Source organism: Parasteatoda tepidariorum, chromosome 2, assembly GCF_982258835.1.
Source record: "Parasteatoda tepidariorum strain Cologne lab strain chromosome 2, Ptep-v5.0, whole genome shotgun sequence".
Taxonomy (NCBI): domain Eukaryota; kingdom Metazoa; phylum Arthropoda; class Arachnida; order Araneae; family Theridiidae; genus Parasteatoda; species Parasteatoda tepidariorum.
In genome coordinates this window covers 124,096,195-124,115,260 of record NC_141756.1, presented here as the reverse complement: position 1 = coordinate 124,115,260, position 19,066 = coordinate 124,096,195, and the positions used below count along the sequence as shown (strand labels likewise).

Sequence of the window (19,066 nt, the reverse complement as noted above, 5' to 3'; positions counted from 1 at the left end):
ACTCAAATAAGAATTTAAAAATTCAGAAAAAAATAAGGTCAGGTATTTATTCTGCAACTTTGCAATAAATTTTTAGAATAATAGAAAAAGTGGGTTGGCAGATATATGAGCATTGATGAAACTCTATAAGATATAATGTTGAAAAAACTTAATAGTACTTACTTTCCTCCTTATGAAACTGTTGAATGTATTTAAAAATTTGGTTTCTTTTCATTTTTCATGAATTTTCTTTTATCTTTAATAAATGATAAGTCTTTTGTGTAAATAATAATGTGCTCTAAGATTTATTTATTAATTTGTTCTTGGCATTTGTTTTCTTCTTTTATATGAAGGTCACCATTCATTGCATTAATAGATTTGTTACAAAATGTTTTGTATTCGTTTAATTGCATTAAAATGTAAAGATATGATATTAGAAGCAATTTTCTTTTAGCACTGACAATAAACAATATTTTAAGTTTGCGAGCATTTATATTATCAGAATTGTGCCTATTACTTTAATTTTGAATTATTTGACTGAAATTTGAGACAAGTATATAAATTTTTTATTTTCATTATGTTTAAAATAATATAACGGTAAAATAATGATAATAGCAAAAAAATTCTTTGATTGATTTAATGTTTAAAATTTAGCTGAAAAACATCTACATTATAGTAAAAGGAAGAAAAAAAATTTAAATCACAGTAGAAAAGAATCTTGTGTAAATTTTCATCTGAAAGGTCCTGTATAGTCTTTGTAAAAACAAGTCCACCACTACAAAATTTGCAAATGCTTAATATATCTTTTTCTATCGCTTATTCATCAATATCCGAAATTTAACTTTAGTATCTCTTCAATTTTTGTATTTTCTTCTTTTAAAATGCCCCATTAAAAGGTTTACATATTACGCCTCTTTTTTGTAAACCTTTTTACGATTCTTGTAATACACAATTTCGAATGAGCAAAATACAGGCAACGGTATAGGTTTGCTTTAAAAAAAAAATAATAATGTGATTATGTTCTGAAAATAGTAACTGATAGTAGTCTAATTTTGATCATTAATACTAAATGCAGCTTTTTAAGTTGATGCTAAAAAGTATGTTTTTCATCTGCTTCATGTGCAATTACATGTTTGTGTAAATTTATTTCTAGATAAAAAAATATTTATTACCCTTTTTATATGTTTCGAAATTTAAATGTTACGTTAATATTTTTGCAAACATTGTTGGTGCAGTACTAAATAATTATAGAACAGTTAAAAATTTGTGATTTGCACACATAAAATTATTTTTACAGTAAAAAAAAAATATTGACAATTTTTAAAATATTTCATGTTTTCCTGGTTTTAATCCTTAAAAAATGTATTTCGGTGCCTTTGGATTTTGATTCAGATTTTTTGTTAGGTAGAATTTCAAAAACTGAAAGAATATGACCATTGAAAAAAGTGAAAGAAAATTTTTGGAAGAAAGTAAGTTAAAAAACTTTTAAATAGTTTTCTTTATCGACAAAATCATTACAGAAAACGATAAATTAAATTATTGCATATATAAATCAATTATTGTTTTGTTTAGAGAGCATTTCAAAATTTACTTCCATGGCAAGGAAGACAAAATAAAAGGCCTTATAGGAACGAAGAAATACATTATTAAAAATGATGAGAATTTTTGTCAATGACAGACTGAAGGGCAAAAGTCCCCAGCCATTTTAAATCATTTAGTTACAGCTTTATCACACAAAAGACCATGAACTGAATGATAGCAGAATTAATTATTATTTAGTATGTACTGCTAAGTAAACAATTAGTGAATGACAAAGCTACTGATCCATGCTTTACTGTTTCCCAACAATACAGAAAATTAAGTAAATTTATATTGCTTAAATATTATACTACCATCCAAATCATCCTCTTGTTTATTCCAAAAATATTAATTTATGCAAGAGAATAACAGAAAATATAAAATTAGCATCAAAACTTATGCAAAATATTACAGCAAACTCTAAATAATATTATTTTGTATAGAACCTAACATTACATGATTCAGAGAAAACAGTGACCTTTTTGAAAGTCGTGAAAAAGATAGATTTTCCGGCTTTCTAATGTTCAAAGTGACATATAAAAGTTAGGAAGGTAGCTCAAAGTGAGATATAATACCATATTCCACTTAACTTTTAAGAAATTTTTGAGTTTGGTAAACATAAATTGAAAATTTATAATAGACTATTTGTTATTGATCAAAACCTTATGATGAAACTTTATAAGATATAATGTTGAAAAAATTTCATAGTACTTAGTTTCCCCCTTATGAACCTTATGCTAAAACTTTATATATAGACATATTATGTCTATGAAAATCTGAATCTAATTTTTCTTTTAGTTCCATTCTAAAAAATATCTATTCCAAAGCACGGTTTAAATGAGAAAATTTAAACATCATAAAAAATGAGTATTGAGAATAAAATTAGAATTATATCTGATGCTCACTTATTCCACCAACAAGTATAAAAATTAAAGTTATGTATATTTTTATAAAAAGGATGTATTGTTAATGAACTAATATAAAATATTTAATGTTGAAGAATTTTTTTTATAACTTCAAATGGAAAAAAAATATCCTTATCATTAAAAAAATAACTTTGAACACTAAAATTAAAAAAACGTTCTTTAAAAAAAAAATAAAACCATTGTAAAAATGATGGGAATAATTTTAAATACAAATTTTTCAGTTTTGGACAATAATTTATGATAAGAAAATACCTCTATTTTTTGCTTTTGAGTCACTCACTCTTTCTTGCAATTTATTTTTTTGTAGAATAAAGTTTGAATTCTGAAAAAGAAAAATATTTAAAGTGAATGAAATTAGTTATTGCTATTTATTTGTTAGAAAAATAACAGCATTACTCAGTCAAACACTCAACGACTGACAAAGGCAGGGGCATGAGGGCCAGTTGCCCCTGTCCCCACATTAGAGGGGCTCCCTAAACCGAATTACAACTTTATTTTAGGCTTCCTTCATTAATGAACTTTTTTTTAACAAAGTTTGTGTACAGTGTAGAATCAGTCAGTTTCATGTTAACTCCTTCATAAATCTATCATATGAACACAAAAAAAAAAAATCTATATTTTGTAAATTCATGGCAATCTAGTGCGGAATTCAGTTAAATTTTCACAAATACGATGGAAAAATTTGGTCAATCAAAAGCCTGTATTTTTGCGTATAGCAAAATGCGATATACAAAATTACAGGTTTACAAAATTACAGGTTTCTAATTGGCTTGAGTGAGCCATTGTAATGGCGAAAATTTAGCTGAATTCCGCCCTAATGTCAGCAAGGATATGAATTTTTTGCAGCCAGATGACAAAGTTAACAATCAAAAGTATTTTATTTTAATTAATTCAACATGATTTTACTTTTTCAATTTTGTTTCATAAGGCTACAGAAATATTTTAAAATAAAGACAACTAATTGACAATTTAAATCAGTGTTTCCCAAAGTGTGGTATGCGTACCCCCAGGGGTACGGGAACATTTCAGCGGGGGTATACAAAGGCTGAAAGCCCTTATATAGTAAGATGGAAAAGAGCAAACACTGCTACGAAAGACATTTTATTTTAGCATTTTTTCGAGAAAAATAAAATATCTGTAACTATCAATATTTCTTCTATAGTTTTAAGATATAAGTAAAACTGCTTCTTTTCCAAGATAAAGAAGAAATTGTTGAATAGTTTTAAAGTAAACTCCTGTCGAAAACTAGCAATAACTGAAATGGTTTTTCTACCAGCCTTTCCTCTTTTCCGTCTCGCTTTCACCCCTGGGGTACACGTTCTTATGCGAAATATCTTGCAACAAACGAAAATTTCAAAAAATTTTATTTAAAAATAAAACTAGCCATGAAACTTAATGATTAACTATTTTTCTATTGACTATTTTTTGCAGAGATAACAGTTAATAAGGAGTGGTATCAACAGCCAGATGTGATTTTTAACTTTAGTGCCACTTTTTTATAGTAAAAAAATACATTCATTTTTTTATTAGTGGTAGACAGCGTTACGAGAAATTTAAAAAAGGTACACAAAAGTCATAAGTTTGGGAAACACTGATTTAAATAATTACAAATATTTCAAGTACATTTAATTTAAATAAACAATAGCTTCAATAATAACATTAAAAAAGTTAAAAAAGAAGATTTCGGATTGAAATATACACAGGACCTGTGAATTGTAATAAACTAAAAAAATAGCATTTTCTATTTAAAAATCTAAGGTCACACTTTTTTAAAAATATATACAATTTTATTGTGATGGCAAAATGAAAACTTTATTTGGTAAGGAGCCACAATAAAACAATTTATATACTTTATCACCCTCAAATAAACTGTACATTTAAAATATTTATATAACATATTTTTAATAAAAAAATTTCCTGCATGTTGAAAAATACAAACAAGATACTATAAATTTTTCCTTTAAATTAATTTTTAAATTCATTATTAAAAAATTTTGATAAAATCCAAACTGCTCTGATCTATTTTTAAAAGCTGCTTAGGTGTAAAAGTTAAATTTAGCTATTATTTTCATTTGTCTTAAGCGATTAATATGTATTTCTTACAAATTTTATTTTTATATACAGTAAAGCATTATTTTTATGTTCCTTACTTATCCTTTTCCCTTATTAACATTTATTATTACCATTATCATCATTTATTTTATTATAACTTTTATTTATTGTTTATCTCTTTCATTTATTTGTCATTTCACAGTATTTCCAGTTTATTCTTAACTTCAAGAATAGGGAGTAGGGATTAAATTATTTGCTGAAAAAGAATGGGATAAGCATAAAAGTTCAGTACTCACAAAAAACTTTGTACAGCTTTTTTTAAAAAGAACTTCATTATTGAAATTTCATATCTCTGAGCACAGTTTTTAGAAACATTCCTACAAATCAAAAAATGTTTTAAAAGCACAAAATAATTTCACTGACAGATAATTGTAACAGCTGTTTTGTTGACTATATTAATAACCATGTTGATTGTTTTTTACATCATTAATACTAGGTTGAAAACTAATGCTTCCATCAAGTCATTATTAAAATTTTTATTTCAATGGTGAATTTGCATTTTGTTTCCTTTTAAGTTATACGTCCGTTGGTTTATACACTGATAATATATCAGTCCCCTGACAGACATAAAGAATATGCTTTATTGTACTATAATTTTTTTTCATTTTGCCCTTTTTAAAAAATGGTGGTCTAATGCAACAAAAAAGTTCAAAAAGTTTTTCTTAACAATGAACTTTGATCATTAACTGAGTCTACCAAAAGAAATTATTTTCTAATATTAAGTCACTTAGGACTTAATATTAAATTGGGGAATGGCGGGATAAATTCATTCAATATGAGACTGGTAATTTTCAGTAAAAAAATTTCATTTTGGCGAACAATTGGATTTTTATGATAGTTCAAGCTTTATTGTATTACATTCAATTTTAAATATTGCAGAAATAGTTTAATTACATTTTTATTTTCAGTTGAAAAAGATATACCTTAAATTTAGCTTTTAACAAATTCACTTAATAGAAAAAAATAAGGCATACTTGCTTATTTCAAATAAAAATCTATCAGCTCTAGTCATATTATCAATTTCTATGCTATGTTCTTCCAAAATGACTTTTTCCTCATGACTAGGCATAAACTTCAAAAGCTTTAAAACAAGAATAATGATATTAAATAAAAAATTACAAGAAAAAGAGTAACATACAGGTTGCTACGTAATTTCTGCACTTCATAAATAGTTTTAAAATCCTTGCAAAAATAAATAAAAAAAATATATGCAATATGAGTTGCAACTTAAAATTTAAGTTTAACAATGAGGAAACTTAAGTGGTGAAAAAAATCAGTATTGCTTGAGAAATTTTCGAGGGAGATAGCTGAATTAAACTCTGAAAAAGATCCTTTGCATCAAGCAATGTACTGTAAAAAAAAATTTTCTTCTGGTGCGTTATAATACAAAATGGCACGGCGAATTTTTAAGTTAGAATGAAAAAACCTTTTTAATTTACCACAGTGTAAGAAACAATCACTAAAAAAACAGTTTATAGCAAGAAAACAATGAAATAAAATAATTTGAATTTTTAAAAAAAAAATCTATTGTCTCAATTATTACAAAAATAACAATTTATAAACTCTAGATATAATTTTATTTCAATATTTTTGGAAATGACTGACATAGTTACATTTCAAGAGAAAAAAAAATTAAGATAAATTTTCAACTAATTCAAATGTAAATTTAACTTTGTAATTATATAGTGTGGTTTTTTATTATGTAGTTTCAGAATATAAATAATGAATGATAATTGTCAAATTGCAAATGGCTTAAATTACGACTTTTTTAAAGCGTGTTTTACAAACATTGCAAGAAGAATAAGATTATGTATGAAGAAAAAAAGTTGTATGAAGAAATGTATGAAAAATAAAAGTTGAGATATAGTATTATTTCTTAAATAAATTTGAAATATTCAAAAAAAAATTCATAATATAACATAAGATATACTTTGGAGTAGGAAGGAGGAAAATGGATGGTAATGGGATTCGCTAATATAATTTTATTTAGTATTTCTGTATTGCTAAGTAAATAATACATGGAATGACATTATAAAAACTATTGTTCTATGTTTTACTGCTTCACAGCAATACAGAAAATTAATTAAAACTATATCACCTAATTATTCTACTACCATCCAAATCTTCCTCTGGCTTACTCCAAAAAATAAAAAGCAACGTAAGATAATATCAGAATACAAAATCTAACATCATATAGCATCAAAACTAATGCAAACAGTGACTTTTTGTATCTTTTTAATATTAGAAGTTATGCAAGATAACGTTAGATTTTATTGATTTTCTGATGTTATCTAATATTAGTTGCTACTTTGGTAATGTTGTGTTTAAAAAAAAGAGGACAGCATCAATGGTCAAAAGAACCAGTAGCTGATGGGTTAACCAGGGGCCTCAATCATTAGAAATTAATTTAAATTGATTATTTATTTAGTTATAATGCAAAAAATTATTACAATATTCAAATATTCAAATTCAAAAAATTATTACAATATGCAAATAAGTAAACTTAATTTGCAGAAACATTAAAAAAAAGAACATTTAAGAAAAAAAGCTTATTGTTATAAACTTAAAAACAGTCAGACTGATTAGAAAATATCAGAGAATTTATAGCAAATAATTGAATTTTTCGATTGACCTATGACATATGAAACCTACAAGGGAAGAACAGTTTAAGCGAAATGAGAAAGCTGATACAAAAAAAGATGATTTTGCGTGTGGAAAGGTAGGGTTTTTGCATAGTACCATCCTTCGTCACTGTGTAATAACACCCAGAAAGAGACTATTTTTCACATGATTACTTTGTTAAAACTTAGCAATGCTCAAAATGCAACAGATGGAGATCCAAGTATCCTTTTTTGAGAAAAATTGATTGAAACTGTTCTTCTCCATATACATACTTATATATAAAGATCAATTATCTGCTCAACCATATCTTTTGGTAACTGTTCCTTATTATCCATACTAAAAATTGTTCTACAAATTTCTTCATTTGAGAGTCTTAATTTTGAAAACAATATTGTACAATTTTGAACATGCCTACCATCAATGACAGAGAGTTCTCTTGATTTGGCTTTTTAGTCACCACTGCTGGTATATCTTCTATAACTGAACCAATGCACTACAAATTAATAACAAGTACTTAAGAAAAGCATAATAGGCATTCATTTAAAATATGCAAAATGTACACTAGGGCGTATCGAAAAAATCGAGATTTCTTAGATCTTTCTGCGGTAGTGTGGAAAAGATGTGAATTCCTATTATTAAAAAATGAGCAGAATCTTAAAACTCTGGGTTGATATCTTCTGTTGCCTCAATGGGCCTAAAGTTCCAAAAATTCGACTGAAAATGATTAAAATACAAAAATTAATACATAACTACAGATTTCGTTGATCGGTTTGAGGTAGCACTTGAAAGTTACAATATTTTAAAAACAACAATTATAAAAAATTTTAGAATTACAGATTAATATCTTCTGCTGCCTCATCGGCATCTAATTTTGGAAATTTCGACGCATTTTGGTACTTTTTTGTATAACTGTTTACTGTTTGCACAATGCACAATCGAGACAGACTGGATTTGGCGCTCTGCCAAAAAAAGTAAAACAACCTTATTTTGAACCCTATTTTGACAGTTCTTGTCAGTCAAAGATATGGTGTATCCAACAGAGCCACGGCTGCTATTGCATGGTGTGTTATGAAAGATTTGGGTTTAATATCGGATTCACATACCAGCCTCATTAGAGACAAAAATAAAATATGGAGGGAAAAATCGAGAATATACAAAGAAATTGTCTCAAAATCGAATTAAAATCGTTCCACTATATATGGCCTTTATTTTGATAGACGACATGACAAAACTTTAACATCAGAAACATACGAGGGCAAGCAGTTCCAAAGAACAATTGTAAAAGCTCATTACTGTATTCTATCGGAGCCTGATTCTACGTACATGGGACATGTTACGCCTGTAAGTGGATCTAGTCTTCATATATCTAATAACATTTACGAATATGTAACAGGTGATTTATTGGATGATTTTAGTAACCTTTTTGTTCTCGGGTGTGACGGCACCGTAGTGAACACAGAAGTGTTTAATGGCGTAATTTGTAGGCTTGAATTGAAACTTCAGAGAGCAGTGCAATGGATTATCTGCTTACTTCATTTCAATGAGTTGCCAATACGACACCTATATGAGTCCATTGACGGCAAGTCATCTGAGCCCACATCTTTCACCCGAGACATTGGACGGAACCTCAAAGGATGCGAAAAGCTTTCAATTGTTGCTTCTAAAAGCATTGAATGCGAGATGCCAGATATTGATCCCACCACTCTCAGTTCAGATCAGAGATACTTATTAAGCATTTGCACCGCCATTAGTTCTGGCGTTTGATGTTCAGATCTAGCTAACCGGGAACCAGGAACATTGAATTTGGCTCACTGGCTACCAACTGCTAATCGAATACTGAGGTATATCTTCATATCTACATCAGGTATGACATGAGGTATATCTACATATCTATTGATATATATCTACATTAGACCCATCAAACGAGTTGCTAACTTTAGTTGTATTCATTCTAAGAGTCTACGCACCCTCATGGTTCCGAATAAAGATTCATCATTCCATAAAAGACAGTACTAGACACCTGTGGCATTTCATCAATTCATCTCGCTACTTGCCTAAAAAGTATCGTGACGTAATCAAACCAATTATTTCTCGCAACGCTTACTTTGCAGCTCCAGAAAACATGCTTTTGGTCATGTTAACGGATGAGGGGTGCCATATTAGGACCCTTGCAACTCGGTGGATTATTAAGGCAAGGAAAGTTAGCCCAGAAGGAAATTGTGTTCGCAGATTCGTTATTCCTGCTCTTAACTTTGGAGCAGCAGACTATGTAGATATCATTGACTGGCAAGCTTGTTATGTGTTCTCCCGTTCTCAGAGAGATCAGTTCTCAAGAACTTCTGAAGATGATAAGGCATAAGGCGCGGTATGCCAATGGACTGCTGGAACTTTATTAAATTTCCTTCACACACACAAGTAGTGGAGCGGATTGTGAAACTAGTTACAGCAGCTTCGGGAAAAAACAGTTGGGCTGTTGAGCAGGGATAGATTTATTAGAGCGACACTAGAATCCAGAAAACATATGTCAAAATTTGAGACAAAAAATGATTACAAACAGTAGTGCTTTTGTTATTTGTGTGTTTAAGAGGTAAAATAAAGTCTCTCTTCCCATTAAAATGAGGTAAGTGTGAAGTTTATTTACTTAAATTTTTTGCCTTCATTTTCCAAAATTTTGTGGCGATGAGGCGGCAGAAGATATTAAAATATAATTCTAAAATTTTTTATGGTTGTATTTATTATAGAATAGCAACTAGTAAACACTACCCCAAACCGATAAACGAATATGGGTTTGTTTATTATTTTTTACAATTTAATGATTTTTAGTCCAATTTTCGGAACTTTCGGCCCCCTGAGGCGACAGAAGATATTGACCCAGAGATTTAAAATTCCACACAATTTTTAATGATGGGTGTTCACATCTTTTCCGCACTACCGCAAAAAGATCTAAGAAATTTTGATTTTTTCGATACGCCCTAATGTACACTTATATAATATAAATGTATACGTTTATAATAGCTTTTGATTTTCTGTAATGCAAGGATAGATCAAAGAGACTGATATTTTTTTAAGAAAAGGTTGAAACTTGATAATTAGGGTGTGTTTAAAAAAATTTTTTTTTTAATTTTGAAACCTAACTAATATAGAAAAGCTGTTTCGAAGAAAAACTGATATGACTAATTTTCACAAACCAAACGTAATAATCTTTTAAAATTAACAATAATGTAGAGTAATTCCTATTTCTTCACTATAGATATATGTGTATGTATATTTCACCACAGTTTTCAAATTAGAAATAAACAGAAAATCTCAATATTTACGAACGTTCAAGAGTTATGCACTGAGAATAAATTTCAGTAGAAACTTATCAAAATCTGAAATACTTCATAACTTAAAAGGAATATTACCTATGAACAAACACAAAGAAATTGAGAAAAAAACACAGATTATATTTTTAATTTTAATCTAAGTTTAATTTTATACATTAAATCCAATGCAATCAGAGAAAAAAATTATTTTACTAATTTTTATGAAAATGTTACCTGCTGTTTCTGATAAGCAAAAAATGTCTTATCAAATTTTTGTAAATCAATATCTTTGTACAGTTTTCCCAAACGGTTCAAATAACATTGGTTATACACTTATAAATTACTTTTTTGACATGCATATTAATAAGCAAGTTTGTTTTGCTTGCTTCTGGTAGTTTACACCAATTAAAGGATTTGATGGCTGAGGAATATTTTTAGACATCACTCTTGACAAATTTAAAGGTTTGTCATTTAATGAACCTAAAAAATTATTCATACAGAAAATAATCACAATAATAAATCAAAGAAGACACAAAAAAACCTAATATTCAATAAAATTTCTACAAATAAAAACAATTGAATAATTACCATACTAAAACATTTGTTCAGAATTCACTTGACCCTATAAGCATTGAGCTCCTGGGTAAAATTGTGCAAAAATTTCCTACCAATACACTAACATTGAATAACAAGGGGCAGGGATTGATTTTTTGATGCAGTAAAGTTTGCAGCTAAGAAATCATAAAAGCACATAAAACGCCATGAAGGAGACTTAGAGATTTCATTGAAATCATCTCTTTTTACATGAATGTTTTTCCAACCAAAGGACAATTTTTAAGTCTAAAGACTGTCATTTATGTGCAGAATTGCCAGAGACTACAGTTTTAAAATTTATGTAATTTGTTGAATTTATAATGGGTTTTTCTTTATTTGTATAAATGGAAAACTAAGTTAACAAATGAATAATTTTTCCCTTAAAACTGTTTCTTTTTTTTATTACCTAACATTTTCAGAAAATTCAATATTTATCAACAATTTTATATGCCTTGATATATTTGTGGTTTTATATCATAGTCAACAACTTGCGGTTAAGAGATTGTTACTGATGTGTATCATCACCAAGAGAAATTTTGGCTTGAATTATTATTTAAGTGAAGGATTGACAGAGAGCATAATTTTAAAAATTGTCTGCTTTATAATGGAAGTTCCTGAAAATTGAAAAAGTTTTAGTTAATATATGCAAAGGTTTCACCTCAAAACTGTACTGTCTTTTTTCTTACATGTCATTCTAACAAAATTCAATATTTTCAAACAATCCTATTTTCCCTAATGTACTGATGGTTGTATATAAAACCATTTCAAAGAATAAATACTTTTAAAATTTTCATATAACTACTAAAAAGTGCGACGGAATTTTGTGTCTTGACTGGATAACAGTGATAACAGAATATTATATTGAAATTGAATGCATTAACACATATTGTATTTATGTCAAATAAAAGCTGTTTTACCGATACGAAATGGAGGTGGTGGTGGAGGACATGGTACTATTCCAGGTGCTGGGGTTATTCCAGCTTTAGCATCATCAGATAAACATCCAGCTTTTGCCAAATTTTCAACTTGAGTCCTTTGTTGTTTTTCCATCTCAAGCTACATTAAAAAAAATTATGAATTAAATAAAGGGGTTCAATAGTAAGGCAAAGTCCATGTATATGTTTAATATTATATACATGATCTTTGCCTTACTTACCTTAATTTATCTCAAGTAATCATAATTTTCAGAATTCACACACATTCTGGCTAATCAAGCTTTTACTATGTATTTATTGTATTCACAAAAGACATTTTAATTTGAGAACAAATTATAAATTGTAAGCAGAAAAAATTTAATGAAATTAATTTAAATCTATGTGGGAGCAAATTAAGAATGTGCTACAACCCATAAAATTTCAAATTTAGAACAGAATTACTAAAGAGGTCAAACACCCTCTTGGGATTTATTGTAGATGCCCTAGTTAATCACTAAAATACTTATTATATTTTAATTAGTGGTATTATATTATATATTATACCATTAAATATCAGTACAATACTCGTGCAAAAAGGATTTTAACTTTTACCTATTTGGTTGCATCCTTAGTGCAGTTTTTAAGTTGTCTAAAAGTTTTGCATGGGCTATTATTTCATCCTCTTCACGTGGAAACAATAACTGAAACATACAATAGTAAAATTTTTATTCTGTTAACTGAAGAATAGGGATAAATATTTCAAAAATTAACTACAATGTTAATTTTGTGAATAAAACAAAAACATTTATTTCAAAACTTACTTCAAATAGTGTAGGGTGATTCCAATAGAGATGCGCCAAGTGTTTTTAAAAATACTGTCTTAAACATGAATTTCAAGTGCAACTAAATAGATGATATGGTTGGTAATGTTTCTGATACAAGTACCAGAAGTCATCTAATTTAGCATTTTTATAAAAAGAAAACCCCATGTTTTTTTTTTAATAAAACCTGCAATAGGAGAATCACCAAATGAAATAGAGGTAAATGGAATGTACTTAATTCATGTAAACTAAGAAATATGAAAAAAACTTTTGATTGTTCAATTTTTGCATTAACATAACTAGTAATAGTTCATGTTTAATAAACTTTGTATTTCCTAAATAGGGCAGATGTTGGTTGCAAGTACATAACAGAATTTATTATAAACTGTTCAGTATGAAGACAGATTTTATACTTATAGTTTTCAATCTAATCACTAAAATCCTGACAAGTATTTTAACATTTACATACCCTGATGGAATGAATAGTTCATGTTATGAAGAATAAAAAACATAAACTAAATTTAATATTCACTTTTACTTAAACTAATAGCATATAAAGGTTTGAGTGATGGGCATCATTCACAGAAATTTTAGTCATGATTAAATTTAGCCAGAATAAATTTATTCTGAATGATTATTCTATAGCAATTAAAAAATAATTCAATGTACTAGCAATAAACTCCTTACTCTATTTTACAAATAGATCTGTAAGCTAACAAATATCACAACTGATGTCATATTTAAAATAGTTGAAAAACTGAACTGTCAGAAGTTAAATTCAAAACAATGGGTACTGCTTAACTAGTCAGAATTTCCTTGTTTGCCTATCCCGCTTGAACAATTCGTCATAGAATGCTATAACACTGACAATGATCTTCTTAGTGCTTTGAATTATATATATGCCAAATTTCATTGCATTTGGCACACAGACTTAGCCCAAAGACATTCATTTATATATATATGTATAATAACAAATTTAAAATAACTTTTATGTTTGGAAAAATTAGTACTTACATCATATTTACTCTTTTAATCACAAAACTAAGGAACTAGTAAAACTATGAGCCTTTATTACTTAGAATTTTTAAAAAAAATTATAGAAACATTCTATCAAAATAAGTGAACAGTAAAATATTTAGAGGAAAGCTGTTAATTGTTTAAGTTATAGTTTAAAAAGGTTAGAAGTTACAGTTTAAAGCAAAATGTCGATATTTTAAGTTCAAAGTGAGTTTTTGCAGCTATCTTAAATTTACAGAAGAGGTCAGAGTGGTGCAAAACTTAAACTTTGATATCTAAACAGGGAGGTGTTGTCGCTGATGAATTTGTACATGTAAATAGAACTAAGAGTTTAAAACTTAATGTGATTGAATGAAACAAAAAAAAAAAACAAAAAAAATTACAAATTTAGACTAACAAATATTTAAGCATCTGACACTGCTGTCTGGGCTAGTGAGGTAATGTTTCATAAGTTTCATTTTCATTTAATTTTCAGTTTTATGTGAAATATTGATTATTAATATTGCTAAGAATTTTCAATGAAATTTATAACATTAAGTTATAATTAAATATTTCTTTAAATTAAACTCTTTGGTGAATAAAAATACGCATTGTGGATACATAAGGGAGAATATCAAAAATTAAATGAGTTTTTAAAGATAACTTTTTCTTTAATGTTTGTTTATAGAATTATGGAAGCCAGGTGGCACTTTATAGACGGTGTCATGTGATGTGTATATATTTATGTATTATGTTAATATGTATTTATATCACTACGTAGGATTTATGCAGAGTTTTCCTTAAACAACTTTAGAAGCCCTGTCTACCCTTTGATCCCTATAAATGTACCCTCTTTGCCCCTTCTGTAAAAATAGCCACCATCTCTTAGAAACACTGCCTATTTATTCATATTCCATTTTTAAGAAAAATAAATGATAATTACACAATGGTAAAATTATCTGTGTTCATAGATTTAATTTTCAATACTATTACAAATATTTACTTTGTTAGAATTATTTTTATATGGTAAAATTTGCATAAGTATCTCTTTCTCCGAAAAGGGAATATTAATGACTTTTTTTAACCAATTTTAAAGTTATTTTTTAAATAAATACTTTATTTCAAAAAATACACCATTAAATGCTTATTTTCTAATAATTTTCTGTTTGAGTTATACAAAAAAGCTTTCAAGCTGTTTATTAAAAAACAGTTTTTTTTGTTTTACTTTTTTTTTACAACTAAATATAGATCAGAGTTAGATTGCATAGTATTCATATAAAGAGAAATTTTTGTATGATGAATTTTCTAAAATAAATTACCTAAAATCTGAAAAATATTTTACATTTTAAAAATATATTTCTAAGATGAGAAGCCAATAATTTCTAAGATGAGAAGCTAATAAATATTAGGAATTATGAATCAAACTGTGAACTTCAGGATGATTAAACCATAGCCATTCTCAAATAAAAACTAAAATACAATGATTTTAATCATTTATGAAGGAATTTTTCTTCTTAGTTAAGAACTAATTAACTTCTGACCATGTAAGTAAATCTTAATTGTACCTTAAATACATATAATTTTTTAACACCCAAAAGAACATGATCATAAAAGTTTCAATAAAACTCATAAATACCCAGGTATTTATGAATTTTAAGTATTTACCCGGGTAAATACCCAGGGTATTATATAATATAACATCTAAATAGTGAAATACAAATTTTACAGTATCTTATCTGCTGTAGCGTATTTTACAGATATGACTTAATATTCTATTAAATTAAGGCAGTTGATAAATATGCATTTTACAGTGCTGACACCCTACTTACAAGAATGCTCATAGTACTTTTCTTATTCCTGTTATAAAGAAATAGACTAGAAGAATTTAACAATAAGTAAAATTAATGATAGGATGATTTTAAACTTTTAACAAACGATTATTGATCAATATATAACTATACCATTTAAAAAGTGTTTACATAATAGAATGTTACAAATATAAAAGGTAATGCAAGGTAGCTAAAGGTAAGTAGTAAATGAAACATTTAGGTAGCAAAACTGAAAACCAGCACCTTAGTTACATTTAGCAGGTCTATTATGTTACAAAAATAAATTAATAAATGATCCACATATTAAAAATTCATATTGTAGGCTCGTCATATAAGAACTCGTTCATTATCAATTAATAAATTTAAAGTTTGGTTGCAGTAGTTATTATAAATTTTAAAACACACAAGAAAGAGAATTATTGGCTTAAGTTATTTTTTAATTATGTAAACATTTTATTATGTAAATGCCTTTAACTACCTACTGCAAATTCTTGTGAGTCGTTTTTTCTAAGCATTTACCTCAAGAAGGAAACTTTAAAATACAAGGGAAAAATCTGTACTTTTTCCGGAGCACAATCATCTCTCTAATATAATCAAAGTTCATAAATTGTATGTAAAAATTAAGTTTATTGTTAATTACTAACTAACCATTAGATCAGCTGATAGCCTCTAGTTTTTGACTACCAATGATACCACCATCAATTCTTTCTTGTTTGCAATCTTCAGCTTCCAAAAGAATTTCAAGGATGTCCAACAATTTTATCATCTAGATAAGAAAGAAAAAATATTTTAAATTAAGTACATAAATAAGCAAAGCTATCAACATGAAAAAAAAAAACAATCTGAGGATTTTGCAAAACTGTAAATTTCACACCAACCAATTATCAAACCATATCAATATTTTTTTTATGAGCTTCGAGATTTGATAATTAGCTCACTTTAAAACCAATTTCTAGAAAGTACCAATTTAACTAAGGAACTATTTTTTTTAATTTAAACTAATTATCGCTAAAAAAAAGTTTTTTAGTGATAAACTTTGTATATTTTGAGTGTCTTAAAAGTCAAGCAAATATTTGTACATAATGCTTTTTTTTATGATAGGTGCCCTTTTTTAGGGGCTCTTTCCAGTTTCTAATGCCCTTTTTAAGGTCTAAAATGAACACCGTAGACTTTGTATCTTAATATAACAGTTACAAAACAATGAAATAAAGATAATATTTCAATTAAAAATTGCAATTGGAATACTGAGAAGTAATGTTTAAAAACATTAGAACATTTCAGATTAACAAAGCTAAGTATTACACAATACACACAAATTTATCAAGAAAATAAATAAACAAATAAACTGGTTCCTCGAATGTTAAGCACTGTTTTAAACTAGCAAATGAATTATTTCAGTTTTGTTATCTCTTACTAATGAGTAAATTTCTTGTTCACTTTGTTACAGAACTATATAATATATATATACCACACCAAATAGGTTTACACCATTTATAATATCCTACACAATTCAATAATTTTTCTCCAAATAAAACTTCAAAATAAAAGAGAGCACTTATAATAAATTTGAAACTAAAACTAGCTCAAAAATAACAAGTGGAATATCGACTTAAATAAACCAAAAATTGAAATACTAGTACTATTTTGATCTTATGATATATATATATGCCCCATCCCTGCAGATAATTTTGTTTCTGAATATAATATTTATATAAAAATTACTATAACATAAAATACTCAAGCAACCTATCACTAGTCAACATGCAGAGTAAGTATTAAAAAAGGTTGTGCACCCCGAAATTTGTAGTTTCAAAGAATTTTTTTTATTTTAGTCGAATTTTTTTAATTTAAAAATTATCTTTTTGTTATTATTTCAATTAATTAATGCTAAAAGCAATTCAAATGCTAATAAATAAAAAAATTGTTGACATTAAATCAGTTTCGAAGGACTGTGTGAAAATATTTTTACGCTTTTAGCTTACTAATTTTCTATCCGTTATTAGTTTTTTTGGAATTCAAATTTTAGAAAAGGTAAGATAGCAGTGCGCGGCAGACTGTTTGGTAAACATCTTAAAAAAAAGAGCAGAAATTAGAATAAATAATCTAATTCTAAGCATAGAGTTAGCATGTTAGATAAGGGGACTCCTTGATCAAGTATTGGGGACAATTATACGTTCGTGGAGGATTTTTTGCAGTAAATAACCTGCATTTGTGTTACATGGAAAGGAAAACCTTCCACGGTTAGTCTGACGGCATATGATTAGTCTAACCCGTGACCCGTCTACCACTGAGGATATTTTTCATTTGTACTGTGGTCGGTGTGAGCTGGGTGCCGAGTTCGAATCGACCAGCTATCATTGGGATCGAACTCAAGTCACCTCATTTAGAGGCAAGTTCTCTATTCTCTCAGCCACCCTTCTCAGTATTATAGCGGTCGTTGAACAGCCGACCCAATTTTTTCGTGGTGTTTATGAATGTGGATGTTCAACTCCGTAGCCTAGTAATTTTGAACCCAGTACAGATGACAAGGGAACCCCGGGATCAAATATTCGGAGAAATTTTGCCTCCATGACGAACTTTTTTGATGAAACTAACCCGCATTATAGTTGCATGGAGAATAAAACAGCAAAAAACTCCGACGGTTAGCCTGACTGCAAAGGAACCCATGATCCGTCTACCACTGAGGACACTCTTTATATTTTATTTTATTTTATTTAACAACCGATCCGATTTTTTGTGTTCACGACTACGCATGTCCAACTCAGTAGTCTTGTAATTTTTAGCCAAATCCAGAAGACAAGGGAACACCTACGCCTAGTATTGGATTTGTTGTTGTTGTTGTTAATTTACGTCGCACTAGAGCTGCACAATGGGCTATTGGTGACGGTCTGGGAAACATCCCGGAGGATGATCCGAAGACATGCCATCACAATTTTGATCCTCTGCGGAGGGGATGGCACCCCCGCTTCTGTAGCCCGACGACCTGCGCGCGAAGTCGAGCACTTTACGGTAGCACAGTTTAACGAGGACCAATACCGCACACCCTCGGTCCCTACGCAGACTGATCCAAGTGGTCACCCACCCGCACACTGACCGCAGCCAGTGATGCTTGACTTCGGTGATCTGCTGGGAACCGTGTCTTAACGATCAGTCCACTGCGGGACTGAAGAAAAGTATGATTGATAAACATTTATGTACGAAATATAATATTTTACAAATTAAACATATTTCATATTTAGGGAAAACATGAAAATTTGGTCAGACAGGAGACTTGAACATTTTTTTTACATATATATTAAAACATTTGTTTAGCTAATGATCACTTGACTTCAATGCTGTATCAAGCAATATCACATGGTGTTTCTGTCTTTTAGCCGTAAGTAAAATTAA

At 28.3% G+C, this 19,066-nt stretch overlaps 1 protein-coding gene across 4 annotated transcripts in view; it reads right to left on the bottom strand.

Moving 5' to 3' along the window:
* Positions 1–17,635, bottom strand: part of LOC147816156 (uncharacterized) — a 52,305-nt gene extending 34,670 nt beyond the window's left edge. For 3 of the 4 annotated variants that reach the window (XR_015431805.1, XR_015431806.1, XR_015431807.1), the window contains exons 1-8: positions 17,423–17,632; positions 16,325–16,442; positions 12,852–13,038; positions 12,643–12,731; positions 12,034–12,172; positions 7,633–7,710; positions 4,832–4,912; positions 2,736–2,805 (exon numbers count right to left, since the gene is read on the bottom strand). The gene's annotated coding sequence lies outside the window, so the exon portion shown is untranslated. Of the gene's footprint in view, positions 1–2,735; positions 2,806–4,831; positions 4,913–7,632; positions 7,711–12,033; positions 12,173–12,642; positions 12,732–12,851; positions 13,039–16,324; positions 16,443–17,422 lie in introns of all 4 variants that reach the window. The other variant, XM_087158267.1, reaches the window with a different exon arrangement.
* Positions 17,636–19,066: the final 1,431 nt, after the last annotated feature.